Here is a 7,042-nt window from a genome sequence, read left to right as displayed (position 1 = left end):
TGATATCTCTTTTTGACAAGTCCACCGGAGAATCTAGAAGAATCAGTATATTGGATCCTATGTGGCTTGTTAACTGCTCAAAGAAAGGCATTGATTGTTTATTCTTAACAAGATTGTTTATTTCTTAACAAGATTGTTTATGAGAAGAGAGATAAAGCTCAAGCAATGCAGTATCAATCGATAGTGGATGTTTGCTTCGCTCAAAACATCAATTCTGGTAGATATTGGAAGAGCAAATGGAGAAACATTGAAATTGATGAGTTCTTGAAGAGATACAAGCGAAGTCAAAGATCAAAGGAGATAGCAAAGAGAGCAGCTGAGTTGGGAAGACGAAGAATGGGGTATGTGCCACCAACAGATCAGACGCCCAATTGAATCTGAAGAAAACAAGATTCCGAAATGGGATCGAAAGCATGATGGTGACCCAGAGTACAGGAAATGGTGGATGACTGAGGGCAGACATAAGAGACAAAGGATGTTAGACGAAAGAGAAGAAAAGAGAAGGCAGAAAGCCAGAGAAAGAAGACGGAACAGAAAGAACTGAAGACTATGCTGGAAGAAACTACAGCTACATCCGAGGGGGAGTCTGTTAGTACAATAACGTCTGTAGCTTCCGTCAGCATGTAGTCATGTTTTGTATATTTGTGAATAGTTTATGTTTGTATGTATGTCTGTAAAGCAAGTCAGGATACGGCGCGTTATTTTGTTAAGTGCTGACATTTGTTGACCATGCTAACCGATCGGCTAGCCCAGCCGATCGAACATGCCAACCGATCGAACAGCATGTTCGATCGAACAGCAGGTCAGCCGATCGGCTAGCCCAGCCGATCGGCCAGCACTCACTCTATCCTGACTGTGCCTATATATAGCTGTTCGATCAGCTCATTTGTAACTTTTTATACTTTTACTCTCTGGCTAACTCATGTCCGTCTGAACTCTCTAAGGAGCTTGTACACTTTCACATTCAAGCTATAGAAGATCAGACAGTAATTCAGAGTAGAATTTGTTCTCGTATATCTGTTGTGTGATTACATGGATTCCACGCATTAGTCATATCCGATTCAACTTAGTTTCCGAAGAAGAAGATCCTATCCGAGGGACCAACAGTTTTGCAGGTTAAATACGAAGATTGGATGAGTTTTGGGGAATGTTAATGGATTGAAAATGAAGATATTAGAAGATGGCATGATAGAGGGTTGAATTACGAAGACGTGGGCGAAAACGGTGCGTAAAATGGAGCTAAAACGAAGAAGTTATGAAGAAAACAATTTTGGAAGAATCTACCGACCGTAAGCTACGGTTCACCAACTGTAGGCTACGGTTGGGTGCTGATGTTGGTCAGAATTCTGAAACCGTAAGCTACGGTTCCCAAACCGTAGCCTACGGTTTAGGTTACGGAAAAACGCAAATTTGAGGGTTTTTATGATATATTAGGGTTGGTTAATGGGGGCAAGGATTATCTCATCTTCCAAGTCGAACCCAGGCACCTCTAGGGCATCAAGATCGACGCTTTTTCACTCCAATCCATCATTCATCACACCGAATCATCAACCACGATCATGAATTCATCATCAATCCAAGCTTTTGAAGATTCTTCGTGCGAGATGAGCGGCTAAACTTTTTGTGGTTTCCTCCGGATGGAAGGTTTTTGTAAGTTGATTGATATTATGTGTTGACACAATCATTTTAACCTGGTGATCTAAGCATTCGATGCTTTTCACCATTGATTTGATTTCTTGATTGTAAACAATTACGTTTATTTAAACCTTAATTTCTAAGCATTCAGTTCCCGAGAGTTCTAGTAATTGGGATATATTTGACATGGGGTTAGGGTTTGTAAATTGTAATAAATAATCATTCGATAACCTCCCGTTATGTATTGACCGGAGTACTTAGTCGTTGGTTATCACAATTGATGAATTAAAATTAACACCTATGCCTATGTAGGTAACGGTTAAACACATAATTGAAGTTAACTGCAGAACCTGAAATCTGGAGGAACCATCTTTCTTCTCATTGATTTAAAACACAATATTTATTCGTTAATTTAGCTATTTCTCAAAATCAAACAAACCGATTTTCTCATTCAGTAATATTTAATCAATCCTTTTCATTACGACACTTTGCACAGTCCTCCCTTGGTTCGATACCCTGCTTATTCTATACTAATAGTTTAAATAGGTTTTTGTATGTCCATAACGACAGACATCAAAATGGCACCGTTGCCGGGGAGGCGTGCGCAAAGTGCTTAGTGTTAAGTTCTAGTTTTAGTTAAATATACAAAAATCAAAAAATAGTGTCTTTTTAGTTTATTCTGTTTTGTTCGGATTTACGCGAGGTTTTCTTGTTTTTGTTTGTGCAGGTGATCTAGGAAGTGTATGCATCACACTCGGAATTCTGGGAAGTCATCACCATTAGTGTTCGACGCAGAGATCGAGAGAACAGTGAAGCATACCAAACGAGTACTACATCGTGAGAACAAGATTCTACAATCACCTATACCAACATCTAAAACAATGGAGAACTTAGCAACACCGGAGAAACAACCTGCAACTTCACAACCGCAACAATTCTCGCCAACACCTACCCAACCTTCACCAAACACTACCATACCACCACCACAGTCTACACAACCTACTTCTACATCTCCAGTACCATCATTCTCAACCTTTTTCCCAAACCTTGATAACATTCAACCAATTTCCACCCAAGCAACATCTCTTCAACACCCAACTACGACCCAGACTGTTAATTTACAGCAGTCGTCTCCTTACGTTAGGATCATTCCTGATGACACTCCATTACCGAGTCAAACTCAAGCACCTAATGCAACATCAATTCCGCCAGCCGCCCGACCAGTTATTTCACAGCAAAGTCAGCCAATGCCAAATCTTTATAGATCGACCATTTATGATAAAGGAAATAACTCAGGAGATTTTGATGATGGCTATGAGGAATATGATAACTACGTGGGTCAAAATGAGAGACAAGTGGTTAACATGGGTAGATATGAGAGGCAAACAGTCGGATTGTGTGCAGCCGAGAGAGTCAATCAAGGGAATGTAGGGTATCAACAATATGTGCAACCAACGCCAATACAACAACAGATACCACAACAATATCATCAACCTGACCCACTCAATCAGCAGCCTGCTCCGAGAAGGCCGGTGGTGGACATTCCATTACCACCGCCGGTACCTCAGATGCAGGGTCAGGCAAGACCGCTGCCACGAAACCTACACCGACCGGTGATTTTACCGGAAGGAATTCCGCGAAGAAATAATCAAGGTCCAGTTCGAGGTATAGAGAGCCACTTCAGGCCTGCTATAGTTAACAACCCATCACCAATTGTGATCCCGCAACTACAAGGAGGGCGGTCATTCGAAGTACGAACACAATCGATATCCAGTCTGCCTAAGTTTCATGGTCACGCGCATGAAGAACCATATCTACACATTGCTGCATTTGATGCATGTTGCAACACAATCAGCAGCCAAGGTTTCTCAGTTGATGATGTGAAATTGGTACTCTTCCAATTCACACTTGAAGACAAAGCGCATCAATGGTTCCATTCGCTACCGTCAGCTTCGATTTTCACATGGGATGAAATGCAACAACAATTTTTAGATGAATTCTATACTCATTTTCGCACCAACAACGCCAGGAAGGATATTAGGGGGTTTCGACAACATCTCGGTGAGTTATTTCACGAAGCGTTCAATCGTTTCAAAATGATGCTCAAGAACTGTCCACATCATGAGATATATTTGTGGGAGCTTATTAATACATTCCACGAAGGCCTAACAGATGAAGATGCAAGGGATGTAAATTCAATATCCAATGGTACGTTTGGAACGAATTACGAAGAGGATGATTGGGAATATTTAGAAAGAACCGCAAGGGCGTCAAAACGCAAAGCTCAATCTTCTAGAAGTGCACGACATTCGACAGTGAAGGCTGCAGACCAGTTACCGGAGACTGGGGGACCATACCCGTTGTGTGGTCATCGTGGGGATATAGGGCACATTGCTGATCAGTGCCCTAGCATTATCGGTAATCTGGATGAGGTGAATATGATGCAGGGTAGTGGGAACAGGTATTCAGGTTTCCAAGGAAATAACCAATATTATCAGCCCCGGAACCAAAATAATTATCAAGGGGGTAATAATTCGGGTTTCCAACGAAACTACCAGCAGAGTAGTGGTCAGGGGAACAATGATATGATGGGGATGTTGAAAGCAATTCAGCTTGACATACAAAATCAAAGGCTTGAATTGAAAAATCTTGCTCAAAAGGAGGAGATGCGAGATAAAGCCGTTCAATCATTAACCACACAAATGGCCCAACTTGCAACCGATGTGAAGGAGCTGAAGCAGCAACAAGGGAAGGTGCCAAGTGATACTCAACCAAACCCTAAGAATCCACGGAGCACATTGATCAGTGGGGTAAATCCAGTTCCTAATAATACTTGTTATGATAATGGTTTGTCTGCTTCGAATGTGATTGCAGGTCTAAATGAAGCGGTTGTGGAAGAAAGTGGAATCGATTTGGGGGAGCCGGTTGTCTCCATCAGAGTTTGGAAGTTCAAAATCCACAAGGCATTGCTGGACTATGGAGCAGGAGTGAGCGTGTTACCTCGTAGCTTGTATGACCAGTATGACTTCGGTCCACTACAAGCGTGTGATAGCATGGCCATGTTCCCAGATGCGAGTTTAAAACGACCACGGGGGGTTGTGAAGAATGTGGTCATCCAACTTGGCGATTTTTACTACCCGGTTGATTTTATGGTTGTCGATTATACACCATCGCTTACATACGAGCAGCCGCAGGTAGTTTTGGGTCGCCCATTCCTATATACCGCGAACGCCCAGATTGATTGTCGAATCGGAATGGTCACCATGAGCTATAAGAATCATAAGTTGTACTTTAATGTGTTTTTAAAAACTATTTCTTACGATCCTGTTAATGATGCTTGTCACGCAGTTGCTACTAATGAACATGATTCAAGTGTGACAAAGGACAGGTTAGAGGCGAGTGGATATCGGGTGAAGAAGTCAAGTGTGAGAAGGCCATTTGGCGGAGGAAAACCACCTGATGGTGGGTTTGGATGGGGTAATGAAACTGTAGTTAACCCCAACCGAAGTGAAACGGTGACCCTCCCTAAAAACTGGATGGATATGTACGGAGAGACATGGGAGGGAAAACGTGCAGCTGAACCACCTTGAACATCAGGCACGGTCTGGCTGAAGACCTAAAACTTAGCGCTCTCGGGAGGCAGCCCGAGGATGTAGAGCAGTGTACCTTGTTTTGTGCTGTTTTGTTTTGGTGTTGTGTTTGTGTTTTGACAGGTTCTTGATTCTATCTTCACGGATGCAATAATTCAAGTATGGGGATGTTTCGCAACATCCTCGGTAAGATATCAAAGAATCGATGGACTGCGTCTATTCTGGTTAAAGCACAACAACAACATCACTACAGACACATGATCAGGTGCATGTGTTTATCTATCTTACCTTATTTTTGGTGTGTTTTGTTGTTTTTGGTGGTGTGAAACTTTGTTTTGTTTAGGGGGTGTGTTTTGTTTGTTTTGTTATGAGTTAGCCGCTCATTTAGGTTAGTTGGTTTGTTTTCCTGGGCTTATAGTTTAAAAGCACCATACATTGGGGACAATGTATCCCAAGTGTGGGGATGGGGGAGCCCGGGAAGGGATTCGTGGATAAAGCTTTGAAGAGATTGAAAGTGGTTGAAATCGATGAAAATGAAAAAAATTGAAAATTTTGAAAATTTTAAAAATTTTTCATCGCCTTAAACGTGCTAATTGGATACGAAAACCTGAAGTTTCAATCACTAATAGGCTTCTTACCGGTAGTATACTAGATTAGTCCCTTGTCATGGTTGTCCCTTTAAGTTTCATGAGAGTAGGTTTGACAAGTATTTTATAGGAAATGATTTGAAAAGAGATGTCTATCTAGGGGTAACATGTTTTTAATTGCATATGCTACATGTCGTTAACCTTTTACCCTTTCTTGGTGAGATCTTGAGCCTGTAGACGGATAGGATACATTATATGGATTCATTTGTTGAGTACAGGCTACGTGTTATTCTGTGTTAGAACTTGTATGATTCGATACATGCTGAGACTGTGGGTTTGACATGTGCACATATATGATAAAGGCATTAGGATTTCCCTTTACACCTTTGTGTTTGTGTTTCTCTAGTGTTGGTCACCAAATCTCCCTTAGTAGCCCTGTTGAGCCTAATTACCTTTCGTTTGTTCGCCCATTGTCTATTGTGAAAAAACCTGATCGTGATGATATTGTTATGAAAGAAAAAAGAAGAAAATTTGGAAAGAAAAAAAAATAGAAAAATATGTGAAAAACTGAGAAAAAAGAAGAAAAGGACAAAAATAGAAGTGTATGAATATCGTCTATGTTTTTGGGTAGAAAAGAAAAAAAAAACTCAAAAATAATTTCCTACCTTTACCCTAAGCCCAAAACCTGAAAGTCCTTTTGATGTGTGCCATGTTAGATGATACGGTGGGGGTGTGATTGTCATACAAGCCTATGATTACAGGATTTCATGTTTGCTTTTTGAGTGTTTTATATACTAGCACATTACACGCTAGTCCAGATATTAACCTGAGAGGAGAGTTCATTGTGAGGGGTGTGTAGCATGTGTCTAATTGTAAACATGTTAGTTTTAGATAGACAAGTCTTAAGTTTTTAGAATTGCATCATTTGCTTGTCATACTATCAATCTCGATTGTGTCAGTCTATGGGATGAGTATGACTTGGGACTTAACAGGTTGAATCGGATAAGGGGTTTAGAGGTATTGTTACTGTGGTGACTACTTCTAGTTGGTTTGCTTGAGGACAAGCAAATGTAAGTGTGGGGATGTGATGGATGGGTTTAGGAATGTGATTATATGTGTTTAATGTCTAATCTTATGCATATTTGGTTGTTTATATGTGTGGAATTGGATAACTATGAGAAAATGATATTTTGCAGGTTAAATACGAAGATTGGATGAGTTTTGGGGAAT

The 7,042-nt window shown here is 40.8% G+C and overlaps 1 non-coding gene across 1 annotated transcript; it reads right to left on the bottom strand.

Annotated features, from left to right (window-relative positions):
• Positions 1-3,656: 3,656 nt before the first annotated feature.
• Positions 3,657-3,763, bottom strand: LOC118492887. The gene has a single exon (XR_004894888.1). It is a non-coding gene; the product is annotated as a small nucleolar RNA R71 (small nucleolar RNA).
• Between the last annotated feature and the right edge of the window lie 3,279 nt (positions 3,764-7,042).

Source organism: Helianthus annuus, chromosome 5 (assembly GCF_002127325.2).
Source record: "Helianthus annuus cultivar XRQ/B chromosome 5, HanXRQr2.0-SUNRISE, whole genome shotgun sequence".
In the NCBI taxonomy this organism is placed as follows: Eukaryota; Viridiplantae; Streptophyta; class Magnoliopsida; order Asterales; family Asteraceae; genus Helianthus; species Helianthus annuus.
Note: the sequence above shows the minus strand (reverse complement) of the source record. Positions and strands in the feature narration are given on the sequence as shown.